The 19,503-nt window shown below is 35.8% G+C and overlaps 2 long non-coding RNA genes across 5 annotated transcripts in view; one reads left to right on the top strand and one right to left on the bottom strand.

Annotated features, from left to right (window-relative positions):
* Positions 1–19,503, bottom strand: part of LOC145296891 (uncharacterized) — a 460,744-nt gene that overhangs the window by 67,697 nt on the left and 373,544 nt on the right. The gene's annotated exons all lie outside the window — the stretch shown is intronic.
* LOC145296890 (uncharacterized) overlaps positions 1–19,503 on the top strand; it is a 33,294-nt gene that overhangs the window by 5,579 nt on the left and 8,212 nt on the right. Inside the window, exons 1-2 of one of the 3 annotated variants that reach the window (XR_013870063.1) lie at positions 5,034–6,892; positions 18,582–18,675. This is a non-coding gene — a long non-coding RNA (uncharacterized LOC145296890). Of the gene's footprint in view, positions 1–5,033; positions 6,893–11,157; positions 11,505–18,581; positions 18,676–19,503 lie in introns of those variants that run through there. The other 2 variants (XR_013870061.1, XR_013870062.1) reach the window with 2 other exon arrangements.

Here is a 19,503-nt window from a genome sequence, read left to right as displayed (position 1 = left end):
GTAAATTCCACCAAGACTTCGAATTGTACGAATCTTCGTTTGCAGCTTTTCCGAGGATTCATCAAATCAAAATCAACCCAATATGAATATTTCTTTTTTTCTTTTTTAATTATATTTTCACCCCAAACAAGGCATATTGCCACTTTGGTGTAGGGGGCTACTATCAGAGGCAGCAACTACTGGGACATTATGCTAGGATTTGGGCAGCAAGATGTCGGTTCACGTTACACTTGAACTTCTGCATGTCAGTACAGTTGGGGAAGCAGGGACCTGGAATGGAATTCCAGAGTCTAGCAGTTCTGGGGAAGAAACTACTGGAGTAGAAAGATCTTTTACATCTAGGGATCTCTACTGTGTGGGGGTGGGATTTAGCTGCTTGTTGGGTTTGTCGAGGGTGTCTACGTCGTGGGGGCACAAGTGTCTGCAGTTTGTCAGAGCATTCATCATTAAAATACTTGTAGAACAGGCAGAGGGATGCAATGTTTCGTCGATGGGACAGAGGCTGAAGCTTAGATGCCAGTTCAGGGCTTATCAGATTGGAGACTCTCTTTTTGACCGTGTCTAGGAGCGAGAGACTAGCAGCAGATGCACCAGCCCAAATGCGTCAACAATACTCCATACATGGGCAAATGGTGGCCTTATAGAGGTACAGGATACACTAGCACGGTAGAGAGAGCCTACCTTTTTCGCAGCAGCCCTGGCAATGTTTTCAATATAATTGTTCCAACTCATGTTTCCTGTGAACGTTAGGCCAAGCAGTTTGGAAGATGTACTCTCAGACATGGATGTTTTTCCATTAGCTGATATAAAACTCCAGAGAGTGTTATTTGTCCGTTAATGTTATAATTGTTATATGTCCTGTTTAGACAATCATTAGACAATCAGATATATCGACACGTAAATAACTACACATCATATATACCCCCATGTTATACCACTAGACAATACATGGATTCAGACACGTATATATTATTTATATATAAAACACATGAAGGCATACGTTTTTTATTGCCGTTTTATCTGCTTAGTTACACATGTTTCCGTTACCGAATCGTATCAACGATCCAGTAACTTCATCAGACGTTACATAAATGGTTATTATGATTAGAAAAACAATATTAGAGGAAGCACACAATTCTAATTCAAACAGTGAAGTTTTAAGATTTAAGAAACATTGGAAGGTGGTAAAGGGCGAGAAGGAATTAAAAATATTTAACTAGACACAGATAGGAATAGAAGGAGGGGGGAGAGAAGGGGCGGAAAAGAAGGGCGTAAGATGGGTAAAACTTTGAAGGCGAAGGTAGGGGGAAGAGAAAGAGAGGGATAAGAACTAAAATGAGGAGAGAGACAAGCAGTTAAGGATGTGGCACTAACTTGTGAACTGTCGCAGTTAGTTGTTGGATACATGTCATATGGAGTTTGACACAAAGATATATGCGGTTTGGGAAGGCGGTGTTGTTTGCAATATCTAAGATGCGTCCTCTCAAAGCAAGCTTAGTTACATCCAACTTAAGATATATATATATATATATATATATATATATATATATATATACATACATACATACCATTATGCAACAGTCCTGAATTTTACAAATGTAACGTTGTCATTATATTTTAACACGCTTAATGGTGAATGCTCTGACGAACTGCAAGCACTTGTGCCCCCACGACGTGAACACCCTCGACAGACCCGACAGGCTGCAAAATCCCACCCCCACACTGTAGAGATCCCTAGATGTAAAAGATCTTTCTACTCCAGTAGTTTCTTCCCCAGAAACGCTAGACTCTGGAATTCCATTCCAGGTCCCTGCTTCCCCAACTGTACTGACGTGCAGAAGTTCAAGTGCAACGTGAACCAACATCTTGCTGCCCAAATCCCTACATAGTACCCCAATAGTTGCTGCCCCTGATAGTAGCCCCCTACACCAAAGTGGCAATTTGTTTGGGGTGAAAATGTATATAAAAAAAAAAAAAAAAAAAGATCGGCGTTGTGTATGATAGTCTTGCAAAGAAGCAAATGAAATAAATTTAACATGAAAAATTTTTTCAGTTGAAAGAAAAAGCGTTTATTACCGGCTGTTTCTACACCATGCCGCTTGACACGTATTTTTCAAGCCAGTCTTATATTTTTTTTTCAAAGTTACTGTTGTGCTGCCACGTGGCTAAAAAAAAGTCTGCCATATCAACACATGCTTAAAAGTCTCTGTCCCCACGGGTTTTTCTCCCCTTTTTTTCTCTCCTCGCTTTTAAGGTGTTTTATTTGCATTCCAACCCACAACTTCAACTTACTCCAACAAGTTTCACTATTTAAATATACAGTAGAACCCCGGGATACGTTTTTTGCAGGTTATGATATGGAATAGATGTTTTTCCGGCTCCTAATTACCGTATTTGCCCTGCCTTACAATGTTATTTATGTTATTTTATTATATACATGTGTATTAAACACTGTACTCTATTTGTTACTAATTTTATGGTGTTATTTATAATGTGATTTGATTATATACATGTTATGTTTATTATATACTGTATTGTATTTTGTCACTAATTTTTAATATGTACTGTATAAAATTTTGATTAGGCCCCGCCATATGGCAATTTCACCTTACAATCCCAACCCCGGAATGGATTAATGTCGTATCCCGGGATTGTAGTTTTGTGTTTGAGCAACATAAAAAAAAAAACAGAATCAGAACATGAAAAATACTTCTAAAAATTATGTTTCTAAATTTTTGAGATGAGGATTGGTTATTCATATTTGGATTCTTCGGACTACTGTTCTCATTTTTAGTGCTATTTTCACAGCGTTTCAGCCAATTTAACTTTCGACCTTCTTCTGGTGCATCTTATCAAACTCAGGAATCTTTCTGTCAAACTCGTGAATCTGCATGGAATTTCGATCGAAATTATTCAATCTATAAGGGTAGCATGCTCTTGTTCTGTCAGCCATGATTGGATAGAGGTCCTAAGTAATTCGCATTTGTATTTTTCAGTTGCCCACACTGAAGAGTGAACGTTCAACCTTCAGGAGAAGGTCACTTTATAACGGAATTTCTTCAAGTACTCTAAGCACTGCGCCACTAGTCCTTCTCAAGTTCGACAAGATATTCCTGAAAAATGTCGGAGGTTACATCGACCGAAACGTTGTGAAAATGATATTCAAGATGAGACCAGCAGTCCAAAGAATCCAAATGATACGAACTTCTAAAAATGCTTTTGCAAAGTCATGTGTAACAGACACACCGGAAATGGCATTTAAAACTTCTAAATAGCATTTTTATATGTGTCAGTCAAATAAAAACGCCATTAAAAAATCTAAGCGTTACACAAAGAGTCTAAATTCAAACGTAAGCATGACATGAAAAAAGTGTTACAGACATCTTTAAAAATGCTATTTCAAGGTGGTGTCTCAACAATTGCATATAAAACTTAATTGGTACAAACAAATCTAAAAATATTATTTGAAAGACAGTCTTAAAATTGTTACTTCAAAAATAAGTGTAACAAACACCTCCAAAATTGTTACTTCAAATATGAGTGTAACAGACACTTCCAAACTTACTTCAAAAACAAGTGTGAGAGACCTCTCTAAAATTGTTACTTTTAAAATAAGTGTGACAGACAGCTCAGAACCGTTACTTAAAATAAATGTGACAGACCTCTAAAATTGTTACTTCAAAAATAAATGTGACAGACACCGCTAAATCTTATTTTAAAAAATAAGTCTAAAACTGTTACTTCAAAAATACGTGTGACAGACACTTCTAAAACTGATATTTTAAAAATGAGTCTAAAAATACTTCAAAAATAATTGTGACAGGCACCTCTAAAATTGTTATTGTAAAAATAATTGTAACAGACAACTGTTACTTCTAAAATAACTGACAAACAACTCTTAATGTGTAACTTCAAAAATAAGTGTAACAGGCATCTTTAAAACTGTTACTTCAGAAATACGTCAGACAAATACCTCTAAAACTGTTATTAAAAAAGTGACATACACTTCTAAAGTGTTACTTATTAAATAAGTGTGATAGACATTTCTAAAACTTACTACAAAAATAATTGTAACAGATAACCTTAAAATTATTACTTCAAAAAATAAACGTGACAAACACCTCTAAAACTGTTACTTCAAAAATAAGTGTGACAGACACCCTTTAAATTGTTACTTCAAAAAATAAATGTGACAGACACCTCTGAACCGTTACTTAAAAATAATTTTGAATGACCTCTAAAATTGTTACTTCGAAAATAAGTGTGACAGATACTTCTAAAACTATTACTTCAAAAGACCACCTATTAAACTGTTACTTAAAAATAAGTGTGAAAGACCTTTAAAACTATTCTTTCAGGAATAAGTGTGATAGACATCTCTAAAACTTACTTCAAAAATAAGTGTAACAGGTACGTCTGAAACTTACTTAAAAAAACAACAACAAAAAATGTACAAACACCCTTAATATTGTTACTTCAAAAATAAATGTGACAGACAATTCTAAAACTGTTACTTCAAAAATAAGTGTGACAAACACTTCTAAACCTTTACTTTAGAAATAAGTGTGACAGACATCTTTGAATCGTTACTTAAAAATAATAACAGACACCTCTAAGACTGTTACTTAAAAAAAAGTAACAGACACTTCTAAAATTGTTATTTCAAAAATAAGTGTGACAGACACGTCCAAAACTGTTACTTCAAAAATAAGTGTGACGGACACATGTAAAATGCTATCTGAAACCTAGGTGTAACGGATACACTGAAAATTGCACTTCCAAACTAACTGTAACAGACAAAGAAAATTTCTGTTCAAATCTAACTTTGACAAACTCTGGTAAAAATGCTATCTAAAACCTGAAATTTGTCGAGATAATGAAACTTGCGATCAATGTGTTTACAATTATCAACACAAAGATGAAGCTAACACACACACACACACACACACACACACACACACACACACACACACACACACACACACACACACAAAAAAAAACAAAACAAGTTTAATGGCTAGTTTTTTTTTTACAGAAAAATCAAACTTGTGTCCCCGTCTTCATAAATTATTAAAATCGAATTTCCGACCGCTATTGATGTTCATAATCGTCCAAGATTTATGGTGATCAGGGTGACCTCAGGTCAGCTGCAACTTTGAATGTTAAAACCTGCTCAAGAAGCGTTTGTTTTTGTTTTAGGTATTAAAAAAAAATTTCATTATCCCCCTCCCCCTCGCTTCAATATTTTCATATGGAATATCTGAATAAATATTAGCCCAAAAAATGAGGGAAGAATTTTTTTCTGGAAAGGAACGAAAATAGAAAAGCCAGCAATAAATAATTGCAGCATAGGGAGAAACGTTGCATATTAATGGCTTCGAACATTTTACACAGAAAAATCAATTGAACGTAGAAAAATAGAAAGAAATCGATAAATTTAACAAAAACTCTAAACTTATTTGATTGATTCTTGCTCCAATAAGCTTCACATATTTTTCAATTCTGAACAAACGCCAAGGAAAGACAATGCCCTACAAGTATTTGGTTATATAAAAAGCAGAATTTTTTTTTTTTTTTTTTCAAAATTGTGGAAGGTCATAATGACTAATATTCTTATAAGTTTATCCCAAATATAACATTCTTATTACTTGCCTCCCCACGAGGATAGCAAGACACGAGTCCATTTTTAATATGGGGAAACTCTAGCATCCCCAAAATGGGTCATTCTGAATTGGGACAAAAATTAAAATTGTCTTTGTCTAGAAGGATTAGTTTTCCACTGACTGTTAGGACGACACAAAAAGTACAATATAAGAGGAGTAACTCTTTACCTCTTAAAGCAAAATTGCCTCCCTTATCTCAGTCCGAGACTTTAAATTCTCACGAGCTTAAAGACCGGAAGTCAGAGAGTGGAGTGAACAGAGTAACCTTTAAAATGGAGGAATGAACACCATTCCCGTCCGTTTTAAACTATAATATTCGTACTATTAATCTTCTCAATATATGTTTTATTTGCCATTATGTGTGTTTGTCTTCATACTAAATGTGTATAACCAAGCAATCGTTAGTAATTATCTTTATTGTTCTTCATTTTCTATGTGCTATTTCCTTTCACTATGAGCGGCGCACACCCACACACACACACACACACACACATACAAAAGCTGGAAACCTGCAGTAATATATTTTATGTTATATTAATGATAACGCACCTCACTATATAACACTGATCAAGGAGAGAACAGATTAAGTGTAGTATCAGAACAGATACCACACTGTGATCCAAACTTGTCCAAAAGATACAAATACATTAAAACAAATAATTGCAAGATACTAATATTATTTGGATTCATAAAACTACTGTTCTCATCTTGAGTGTTATTTTTATAACGTTTCGGTTGATGTAACCTCCAACCGTCTTTATGTGTATCTTGTCGAACTTGGGAATGTTTCTGTTGAACTCAGAAATCTGGATGGAACCCTTTATTTACTTCATGGAGGTAGCATGCTCTCGTTCTGTCAGCCGTGACTGAATAGAGGTCCTAATTCACAATAATTGGAAAAAATGAATTATAAACAAAAATGTAGTAGGCAAAACAAACAAACAAAAAAATACAACTAAAAACAGATGGAACAAAAACTCGCTTCTCGCAGACACGTGGGTCGTAACAAGCACAATCTACTCGCCAGAATCACCTACACACAATCTGCAGAACGCTCCCTCTCCTTTCCAGTGCCCTGCCTTTATAGCGGCCAGGAACGACGTATTTGCATAATTGCGCGACAGCAGACGTGATTCAACGATAATTACATTGGGTAAACGCTAATAAAAGCCCATGGACGCCATCTTGGAACTCTCTCTTTCGCTCAGTCCAAAACAGACGTATCCGAGGTAAGCTCTCTATTTCTCATTTTGGTTACTGCTAATTCTACTACAGTTCTCCTGTAGTTTGAAGGTTCAATTCTCAGTGTGACCAACCAAAAAATACAATTGCAAATTACTTAGAACTTCTACCCAGTCGCGCCTGATGGAAGAGAGCATGTTACCTCCATGGAGTAAATAAAATATTCCGTTCAAATTCCATCCAGATTTCCGAGTTCGACAAAAACATTTCAGAGTTCAACAAGATACATCTGAAGATTGGAGGTTACATCGACTGAAACGTTGTGAAAATAACACTCAAGATGAGAACAGTAATCCGAAGTATCCACGTAATACGAATTGCAAGAAATTGTTTTATTGCGGGCAATGTCACTAAATCCAGTACTGAATTGATATCGAAAAAAAAAAAAATCTGCGTAGGCATTAAAAAATAGTTTTTATGTTCAATATCATTATTAGCTGAGGAGTTATTTCGAGTTAAAATTTATTTTATTCATCTAAACTTGACAAATACACGATTTAAATATGTAAAAGGCTCTCTTAGCGACTTCGTTTCGAAGCAAAAAAAATCCTTGACCTTATTGATCGAAAAAGCGAAATGCTGTGATCTGAAACGAGCCGAAATTGAAAGTTTGAAGCAAATTTTTTTTTTTTTTAAATTGAAGCCACACTTTGAGAAATAACCATTAAAAATATTTTATTTACAAACATTTGTGTTGTGCAATGAAAATTAAACAAATAGCGAAGATATTTCTCATTTCGTTTTCCGTTCGGTGTTTGCCTTTAACTTATTGTATTTTCATGTAACATTTAAAAACCAAAATACGAAGGTAGGGTTAACAAGGCTTTCGGAGCTCCCTACACATTAGCAGTGAAGTTTTTTTTTTTTTTTTTACACAGTGATCACCACTTATCAAGGCCCGGAAGCCACTCAGGGATAAGGGTTATTTTTAATCCAACATTTTGTAAAACATTTTGTGCCCCCCCCCCCTTCCTTAGACGATTTTGCATTAAAAATTTTAATCTTCAAAACACACACACAAAGAAACTGGTGGTTGGACAGGATTTAGCAGTCCTTAAAAAAAACAAACAATTATTAACAGTTTTTTCTTTATTCATCCATTCTCCTCCAGTTTCTCCTCGGGACTCACTCTGAATTATACACGCATATCTTTCCCAAAGATTTCTTTGATACTAATACGTCACCACTTATCAAGGCCAAAAAACACTCGAGGGATAGACTGGCTGTTCAATGCTGAAAACTATAAGCTCAAAAAACAAAACACTCGTCCAGCTACAGCAACTATCAACAATTCCTCCCACTATCTACCTGTGCCTAAGTCTAAACACAGATTCCATTAACAAAGCTTTTTTTCCTAAGACTGGCCGCCTATAGAACTGTTTCACTGGCCTGCTTTCCGTCGTTTTCAAGTCCAATGTAAACAAGTTATTGTTGAGATGTCCTCCTTAATAACCCAATTCTACCCAATTTACACCACTAACAATCACTTCACTGTTGTCTCAGTGACCACTGTACACTCAATTAAGCCTTACCCTTGAGTGGCTTTTGGGGCTTAATAAAAGGTAACTATTTCTTAAAAAAAAAAAAAAGAAGAAATTAATCTGTAAATACTACTCATTCAAATTAACAGCCAACCAAGAAGGTAGCAATTCTTTCTTCTTTGTCAGAAAATTTTGTTTATGGAATGTAAGAACTAAAGGGCGAAATACAAAAGCAAGAGTTGTGGTAAAATAGAAATTGATGTACGAGACGAACGAGCTAATATAAGCTCTTCTTCTTTATTGTTTGTTCGGCTTCCTCTGTCCTCTTCTGGGACAAACTTTAGTTCTTCAAAGTATATTTTACATATCACAAAATTGTTTGTATAAATATATTTTGTCCGTTAATTCCTGCTTTCTTTTGCTTTGATTCTAAAAATCCCGCTGTTGAATAAGCTCTTGCTAACTGGTGACCCATTTTCAAATTTATTTGTAATAATAATTACATTATTATTACATCTCTTTCTCTCCCGTTCTACACAGCCACACAGAAAATAAAGTGTCTCACACACACAACCAACGGAACTTTGAAACAAACTTTCTGGCGCCTTTTGTGTACTTCTTATTCAAGAACTTTAAAACTTCTACAAAAAAATTTGGTTTTTCAAAGTATATTTTATATCTCTGTAAAATTGTTGATATAAATATATATTGTCTGTTAATTCATTTTTTCTTGCTTCATTTCTCCAAATGCTGTTGTTGAGTTAGCACTTGCTAACTGGTGACCCATTCATAACATTCATGTTTTATCCAGCTTTTTCATTCCCCAATTTAACTGTATATATTAATTTTTTCCAAGACGTTACTATCACATATATGTAAACTATGCTTAAATATATTTTAATTCATGCAGATTTATTATTACAGAGCCAATTCTCTATTGAATATTATATTGTACCTAATGTGTAGTACTGATTTCCAAAGATTTAAAAAAAAAATGACTTGGGTGCCATCATCTAGAATCGAAAGCAAAACATATTTAGCACTCCAACTGCATTCCCTATCATTTGAGCTATTGATAGACACATAAGAAAGATTTAAAATCAAACCAATGAATAAATACAAAGCGTCTTAAACTCCAAAACTAACAATCCTGTGCGAAATTCAACAAGTGAACAGAAATTTAGTTCTTCTGAGGACACCTGCAATGTAATGTACCTACTTCGACATCAACAATGCCTATCCTACAAGACTGATAGGCACCATGCTGAAATTCATTTAAGCCTGCTACTCTATATCTCTAGTGAATATAGCCACTCAAAAGGTAAACTCACACACACACAATTTTCTGATGCTTTTGTCTACTTCTTATTCAAGAACTTTAAAACTTCTCAACAAACTTTCATCTTTCAAAGTATATTATACATTTCTTTAAAATTGTTGATATAAATATATATTGTTCATTAATTTGTTTTCTCACTTTCATTCCCAAAATTCTCATTGTTGAATTAGCACTTGCTAACTGGTGACCCATTTATAACATTTTTTTAATACATCTTTTTCAATCACTATGCCTAAACTACATTACCTATAGCCAGGGGCAGCCTTACAGACTCTCTACTCAAACCTAGGGTTAGTGGTGAACTTTTCCTGGATCCTTAAGTTTTCTTGTCAAACCCCGGGCCATAATAATATCTCGGTAATCGTACATATTAACTTACTCGAGCGTTTGCTTGTTTTTTTATACTATTATTTTACCCCAAACAAGGCACAGTGCCATTTTGATGTCAGGGGCTATTAATTGAGACTAAATACACAAGGATACTATGTAGGAAGTTCAGTAGTAAGATAGCTGTTCACATTACAATTGAACTTTTGTATGTCAGTACCGTCAGGGATCCGGGAGGGAATTCCAAAGTCTAGCAGTTAAACGGAAGAAACTATTTGACTTACATCACTTCTAAGTGAGTACCAAATTTTGTTCATTAATTCATATTTTCTCGCTTTCATTCCCAAAATTCTCATTGTTGAATTAGCACTTGCTAACTGATGACCCCATTCATAACATTTGTTTTTTAATACATCTTTTTCAATCACTAGTTTAAGTGCATCTATATTAGTTGTTAGTGCTATTTTTGGCAATTATCAAAGACGTACTATCCCTAAACTAAACAGTTTCTTAGTGAACAGAAATTCAGTTCTTCTGCGGACACTTGCGATATAATGTACCTACACTGACTCTCGACATCAACAATGCCTATCCTAGAAGACTGGAATTCCTTAAAACCTGCTGCCACTGAGATTATACATTTCGACCCCAAAACGCTCCGATTTTTCCGATTCCCGATTAATTGTCCCAACACTAGTAAGTATCCACACATCTATCTCATTGGTCAAGCCAATACCTACGCTATAAAAGTGATAGTTTAGTTGTTAACAGCCAACCAGGAAACAAAGTATTAATTTGTATAGTATTACTAGCAAATGATACTAGGTATCCACACATCCATCTCATTGGTCAAGCCAATACCTACGCTATAAAAGTGATAGTTTAGTTGTTAACAGCCAACCAGGAAACAAAGTATTAATTTGTATAGTATTACTAGCAAATGATACTAGGTATCCACACATCCATCTCATTGGTCAAGCCAATACCTACGCTATAAAAGTGATAGTTTAGTTGCTAACAGCCATAAAGCCGTTTCACAAGTAAGTCGGATTCTACCTTTTTAGGCAACTACGTGTGAAAAGAAAGAAAAGGCTTGAAGTTTTGTTCCAAGTTCTGCAGAAGGGCAGGTCCTGTAGAATCAACAGAAAAGAAAGTCCTGTAAAGTCAACAGACGAGCAAGTCCCAAAAAATCACACACACACTAAAGTACTCTTAAAGCTGCAGCAGTTCACCGATACGATCACACTGACGTCGATCCTAGAAAAGACGCCTCCATGTTCCAAACACACTCCCTTTATCCTTCCGGCGTTCGTCCTCGGCCAATCAGCAGCCAAAGAACGGTCACGTGGGGCCCAGTGACGATCGCACAATCTACAAAATGAGGACGGCGCCATTTTGGAATTTCTTTCATGTTTCGGCCAGCACGTACGCACACCGTAGGAGCGTTCCAAGGTAAGGCATGACGCGCAGACACGTGGGCGCTTCCTCCCTTCATTTTCTTCGACTCTACAAGCCAACCAGGAAACAAAGTATTATTTTATATAGTATTACTAGCAAATGAAGTTAAAGGCTTTGTTAAAGGAGTAATACATTTCTAAGATGACTTAGTCTTAGCATCTTACTTTATGTTATTCCCGCTAATTTATCTATCCATACTCCTATAAATTCGTTTTTATTTTTTTTTTGCGTATTGATATTCATATCAAAAACCTTTTTTCTATTTATCTAAAAAGAAAATACAACTTACTTATATATGGTTCGTGGAATTGCATTCATCTGCAAAAGATCTAGCTAATTTGCATATTCTTTTAAACATTCATTTTAATTAATTCCCTATTAGTTTTTTCGGTTTTCTTATGAGATGATCATCTTTAGTTAATTCTGACGTATAATTATATTCATGCAGGTATTCCACATCATGTATACTTGTGTAATATTTGCGTAAAAAACCTCTTTCTATATATATTTATGTATGCGTATATATATTTGTTTAAAAAATTTTGCCTATCAAACTGACAGTTTTTGGTTTACAGACATGAAACTTAATATATAGGGTATTCGAACCCATGTGAAACTTTATATGTGGGTTTTAAGCAGGGAAAATCGGTGCAAAATTTTGAAAAAAAAACAAAAAAAACAATGGAATTTGCCAGGTGAAGGTCGAACGACGGCATTACGAATATGCATGCGTAACGTAATAGCTATTGGTTCATGTTTAATGTTTATCCTTGCAGCAAACCTGTTTTCATAGCTCGGACATTAACATCAAAGAAAAAAGTAAATCGTAAGCTAAACGTTTTGATTTTAATTCTCAGTGGTGGCGCACGAGTCATTTTGAAAAAAAAAAAAAAAAAAAAAAATTTAACCCGACAACACAAGTCATTTTTTAAATTTAACATAGACAACACAAGTCATTTTTTTTTTTTTTAACTTTTTAAATCATCACTATATATTGAGTCCAATATAATATAATAAATACGAAATATACATTACTCAAACTATCATATTTAAACGTATTTTACGACCGGGCAATGTCGGGCGACTTGCTAGTACAAAATAAATGGGAATCAAAAAATTTCAACTTACCGGTGTCAAACGTAAAAAGAAATAAAATTTGGTATTTAAAAAATCCCAGGAATGTACACTTACCTGGAAAGAAAAGAAAGAAAAAAAAGAAAGAAAACAAATTCAAACAGATTTCATAAACCCATAAAACTTAACATATATTCGGTATACAAAACCAAAATTTATTTTCAATCGATTTCAGCGATTTTTATATTTAATCCTGACCAATAAATTATTTATTTATCAGTATTAGTACGTATCCTAAACGAAAATGTTATTTTCATTATGTACAAAACGTTTTAATGTGGGCATATAAATCTTTGCAAAATAGAAATAGTAGTTTTAGGGCGATTACTAAGGATCATAATCGGAAAAAAACTTTTGGAAGTATTGGAATCGGAAAAATTTGAGGCGATTATGCACATTTAAAATCAGAATTAGAATTGATAATTGTATTGAAATTGAGAACAATATTGAAATAGTCCCATCTATATATATCTATATATATATATATATATAAAAGGCAAAATGCACGTAAGAGATTTTGTATGTCCAACAACGGCTTTTTTTGCCAGGCTTCCCGGGGGGGGGGGTTACTACCGCTTAGAAGTGTTTATATACCCCCTAGATTATAATATTTACGATTTGCGAACGCGCTTCGCGTCTATATTTATTTATGTCGAATTTTACACGATTCTTGCTATTTCGGCGCCTCTCATGTTGATTCGGCTTTTTCGTATAAAAGCGAAACTGATTTGAAGCGAAGGTGCAGTTCCCGGCACAAAAGCCGGGAACGTCCAGAAAGCAATGGGCGTTTGATCAATATGGGGGGAACTCCTTATATCAGACAATTGCTATTCATATGGACACTCTCCTCTTTATGGGGAACTGCCCCCCCCCCAATATTTTGGCGAAACAAAAAGTTGAGAAACAAAACCAGAAAAACTGTCTTTTTTTTTTTTTTTTTTTTTTTTTTACAGTGATCACCACTTATCAAGGCCCGGAAGCCACTCAGGGATAAGGGTTATTGCAAGTACATTACGTTAGTGTGGAGATTTGATGAAGTGTTTAATTAAGGGGGCGGTTCATTAGGAATTTGTTTACATTGGACTTGAAGATATCCAAGTTGTAGTCCGGAGGGAAGCAGGCAGACGGAACAGAGTCTTGCAGTAAATATTCACTGCGGGACTTCTACGGTGTGATCATTAAAATAGCGCATCTGTCAATTTAACTTTTTAATCGTTAAAAGTAAACTTTGTTTAGTTACTCTCCCTTCGTGAGCGAGTGGGTAAGTTGTCTGGGTTTTTTTTTTTTTCACACTTTCTTTTCCACCTTCGCCTCAACGTTCTGGGTTCAATCCTACCTACTTCAAAATCTTTTTTATTTTTTATTTTTTACTCCCCCCCCCCACTAACACACCCCTACAAACACCCGGGCAACGCCAGATACCCCCGCTAGTCACTAATAAATAGTATCAAAAAATTATTTTGCTAGTTCAATTCGTTATGTAAAAGGAGCATTGCAAAAAAAAAAAAAAAGAATTAAGCAGCTACTTGGCCTTTGGGCCAGGATCAAAGTGTAGTATCTGTCCGATTTTGCACTACACATTTTTCACTTCACTGCGCTTAACAGACGGACAGAACCGCTTTTAGAGATGCTTAGACATATTTAACAAATCAAACTCAGATTGCGTAAAACTTATATACAAACCAACAATTTCAAAACAAGAAATTAAGATGCATAAATTCAATTTGTAATGATTTAACAATGGAAATCCTATTTTAGAATTAAGCGCGACAGACCAGACGTCAATCCAACAACGTGACAGATTTTTCATAGATAAATCTAATAATGAGATTCAAAAATTGACAGAACCTTTTCCTCTGATGTTTGGACGCATCTTATAAATAAAGTAAAGCCAGCCGGTTTATATTTTTTGTCTGATTAATAGCATAGCATATATACAACTGCAATATTTGATTTTGTTTTGATATGAAACTAGAGTTTTTATCCGAGTATGTTTTTTTATAAATTTTATTTTGATTTCAAAATTTAATATTTAATCATGATATCATAGAGGAGGTAGGAGGGCCCAACCTTCTCACAGTTGAAGTCCTCTTCTGTCACCAATGAAAAACAATGAATACAAAAAAGTATATCTAATATATAAAGTAGAGCCAGTCCATTATTTTGTTATTAATCAAGTATGTGCCAAAACTCTCTGGCGTATGCACACGGATATTGTTGTTGCAACGGTTTTCATCTGATTAAGTTGGCTGCGGTACATTTTGAATCGTGCCAGATACTGTACGGTGTTACAGGAAGACCATGCAGGGTGCCAGATAAGGGGGGCAGACCATGCAGGGTGTCAGAGGAGGGGGGAGCATGCAGGATGCCAGAGAAGGGGGGGGCATGTAGGGTGCCAGAGGAGGGAGAGACCATACAAGGTGTCAGAGAAGGGGGAAGACCATGCAGGATGCCAGAGGAGGGAGGAGACCATGCAGGATGTCACAGGAGGGAGGAGACCATGCAGGGTGCCAGAGGAGGGAGGAGACCATGCAGGATGCCAGAGAAGGGAGGAGACCATGCAGGATGCCAGAGGAGGGAGGAGACCATGCAGGATGCCAGAGGAGGGAGGAGACCATGCAGGATGCCAGAGGAGGGAGGAGACCATGCAGGATGCCAGAGGAGGGAGGAGACCATGCAGGATGCCAGAGGAGGGAGGAGGCCATGCAAGATGCCAGAGGAGGGAGGAGGCCATGCAAGATGCCAGAGGAGGGAGGAGGCCATGCAAGATGCCAGAGGAGGGAGGAGGCCATGCAGGGTGTCAGAGGAGGGGGGAGACGATGCAGGGTGTCAGAGGAGGGGGGAGACCATGCAGGATGCCAGAGGAGGGAGGAGACCATGCAGGATGCCAGAGGAGGGGGAGATCATGCAGGGTGTCAGAGAAGGGGGCATGCAGACAGCTAGTATCTTTCCAAGTTGGCTGTCCGTGCCGTTATTGACTGGTTTCCATGCACCAGCACACTATGATGCGCCTGAAAACACTTTTTGCAGCTGCAGTCTATAATGAATAATCACCTGTGCTGGGTGAAGAGTTATCCCCCTTCATAAGAGAAATCTCTTAATGCGTTTGGGCGTAGACAGAACATAGCAGATCTGGAGGAGGAAAACTTTGTCAAAAACTCCCTCCATCCTTGATGGGTAGTCATAGTTCCTGTGGCGATTATTGACAAGCAGATGCCTCGGCAGAGAGAACATAGTAAGAAAATTATAAAAAGATAGTACCGGAAACCACCAGTTACTTTTGGTGTTTTAGTCCCTTTCTTTTTTTACAAGGGAGTCACCACTTATCAAGGCACGAAGGTCATTCGAGAATAAGGGTCAATGAACGTAAGGTGGTAGTGCACTAGTGCAGTGATCGTTAATGGTGTAGATTGGGTACAAATTGGATTATTTAAGGAGACGGCTCAACAAAAAATTTTTTACATTGAACTTGAAGGATACCATATTGTAATAGGCCGGAAAGCATGCCAGTGGAACACTGGAACAGTGGATGGATAGGATAACAGGTCAAAAAGCAAACAAGAATTGACGTTATTATGACATTAAATACAATGTACCCATAGAATTTGACCTTTTACCCCAGAGTCTATTTTAATATCCATTATGCCAGCTGCATCTTTCATAGCAATATACATTAAAAAAAATATAAGACGAAAAGATTGACAACAATACAAAAGGATTCTCAACATGGAATCATCTGAAGACCATTTTCTTTCAGAGCACTCGATATTATCGAAAGAAAAAAAAATTAAGTCAACTGCAGCAAATGTAACCTGTCATAAGAAAAATGGGGGGAAAAATACAATTTTTGTTTTTAAAAGAATCGACTTCTTATTCTTCCGTTCCGAAATATTTTAATAGACTGGATTTTAATAATAATAAATGTCCTCTGACTTCGCCACAAAAGAAACATTTGGATAATAAAGCTTAAAAAATAAGTAAATAAATAAAAAAAATAGAGCTGATTAGTTCTTCGATGTTGGAGTCGGTGGAGTAACCTCCGTTTCTCTCCAGAAAAATCCATGTGATCGCAAGAGAAAAAAAAAATCAATTTCTTCAAACGGAGAATGGCCGCCCAAGGGGACAGGCAACGACTTGGCTGACTTTCATATAATCTCCCCCCCCCCTCAAAATTTCTCCCAGTAATATTTGTTTTATTTTAAAAGCACCCCACCTTCCCTACCGACTATCTCCAAAAGTAAAAATGGTAGTTTCTTCTTTGGTATTAAAAAAAAAAAAAAAAAAATAGATTTCGTTTTTAGCCAAAAATACTCGGCAATATTTTTTCGCTTTTTAATGAAAAGACAATTACTATTCAGAATGTACTTAAAGAGAAATTCACCTCGCAAGAGAGGGTGGGTAGGGCCTAGCTTTTTTCTTTTCTTTTATCTACCTCTTAAGCAAATACTGGGATGGGGGGGGGGGGGAAGAAGATGATGCGATCATAGAAAAACTAAAGACAAAAAAAAAAAAAAAAAAAAAAAAAACAGGTTTGGTACTTTCGTTTTACGGCATATCAACCCTTTTCCGACTATTTTTATGCCTCAAGTTCTTTATATCTTCTAATATTTATTCATGGTGTTTAGTTTGGTTGTTTTGTTTTTACGGGATAACCTCTTCGAGTTATTTAATGCTGAATACAGTAATTTTGTAAAAAAAAAATTTCATGCATCATTTCATTAAGTTCCTTATATATATATTAAAATATTTATTCATTGTGTTTGGTTTGGTTGTTTTGTAAAGGAAAATACTCGATTTTGTTTTTAACTTTGCAGAACATGATTGAGTTTTGCAAAGGGAAAGATAAACAAAAAAAAAAAACGATAACATCAGTGTCTGTTGCATTTTAGGTCAAGATTAGCCTGATCTGGCAGCATTAGATAAAAAGTTTTTGTCTAATGTCAAAAACAAAGGACAGAGGAGAGAGGCAGGTGGGATAGAACATGAAAGAGATATAAAAAAAAAGAAAAGAAAAGAAACTTTATTACTGTAAGTAAACAATAGGTAATTACAAGTTGGGTAACTGGTATGTAATGTATACGGGGAACGGAACGGCCTGCCTATACCTGTATTACTGACATACTTCTTAAGACTAGCATCGTCATCATTGACATGCTATTTGGAATAGTTCATTATAAAAGGGAAGGGGAGCAACAGATACTTTTTTTACAATGCATAATAAATCACAGCTATCATCGATCTGGAAGTGCAACCTTTTATGGCAGAACCACGAACATTTTTTTTTTGTGTTTGCATTCACGATCATTTTAATAATATATGTTGACCACTTTATCCATTCAATATTTGTTAAAAAAAAATGTAGAAAAAAGTTATTTGATCCAAATTTTATACTTACAAAAAATCAAATCAAATAAGTTTTAAGATCTTTGCTATGTCGTTTATTCTTTTTTTTTTTTTTTTTTTATCTCTATGACAAATTGTTTTTTTTTTTGTTTTTGTTTTTTTCAAACGGCATTCACCCTCGGCAGATTGAACCTTCCTCCAAAGGAAGAAGTTTCATGGGAATATCAAGTTCATAATCGCTCAGTTGCATGTATATCCTAATCGTGATGTTTGGTTTGGTTGTTTTATGGCATATCAACGCTTTTCAGATTATTTAATGTTGAATCCAGCAATTTTGGGAAAAGATTTTATGCTTCAAGTTCTTTATATATTTAAATATATATTCGTAATGTTTGATTAAAATTTTATGCTTAAATCAAACAACTTTTGGTATTATTATACAAACACCGTGACAGCGTTAGGGTTAGGGTTAGGGTTAATTCGCTGTCACGGTGTTTGTATAATAATACCCAACTTTTAAGATCTTTGCTATGTTGCTGTTTTTTTTTTTTTTTTTCTCTATGACTAATTGTTTTTTTTATGTTTTTTTTCAAGCGGCATTCACCCAAGGCAGGTTGAACCGACTTCCTCCAAAGAAGGAAGTTTCATGCAAATATCAAATTCACAAGCGATCCCCAGTTCTAGTCACGTAAGATTACGCTGTTTTTTTTTTTTTTGTTTGTTTTTTTTTACAGTTCTCGCAGGAAGATGTCGACATCCTTCTGCATATCAGCGTCCATGTCCAAGCGCGGCCGCAGCCAAGATTGAACTCAGTGTAATTCAAATCTTGTCAGTAGCTGGATACTTGATGCTTCGCCAGGACTATCAAGGTTATTTTTTTTTTATCGTGACGCCATCATTAGACAGGGTGCCTACTACAGCTTAAGAGAGTCCCATCTACTCTTGAGAGAAGGATAGACTGCGCCAGTTTCTCAACCTTGTATTTTTAACTTGCGGTACATACAGCGCCTCCCCTTCCCAAATGGTTACCGGCCAGGCTCAACGTTACTTAACTTCGGTGATCTGGCGAGAACCGGTGTGTCAATGTGATTGTACCATAAAAAAAAAAAAGACATATATTATATATATATATATATAAAATATATTTTTAGTCATCGACATACAGACCTGTTTCGTTGTTTCACAACTCATCAGTGCCGCTAGACTAACACCTCTCCCAAGCCGAGGATCGAACCTAGAACCGTCGTGATGACAGTCGGCAGTTCTACCCCCTGACTACGGAATTGGTGGCCGAAATTAAACTGTCCGAATGTCTATTTAAATAAACATCCGTCCGCCACTCGTAGAGGGCTCAAACGTTTGTTTGTAAACAAACCGCGAGCTTCGCATTTTTTCAGCTAAATTAAGTAGCGAGTAAGATAATTTACGATAGTGCTCTACCCAAGAGGGGGGCTTTATATATATATATACCAGCGTCGGTTATTCCCAAATTCCCAAATGAACACCCATCTGGTAC

This window comes from Euprymna scolopes, chromosome 17 (assembly GCF_053919585.1).
Source record: "Euprymna scolopes isolate OS-2025 chromosome 17, ASM5391958v1, whole genome shotgun sequence".
In the NCBI taxonomy this organism is placed as follows: Eukaryota; Metazoa; Mollusca; class Cephalopoda; order Sepiida; family Sepiolidae; genus Euprymna; species Euprymna scolopes.
This window is presented reverse-complemented; position numbering and strand designations above follow the sequence as displayed.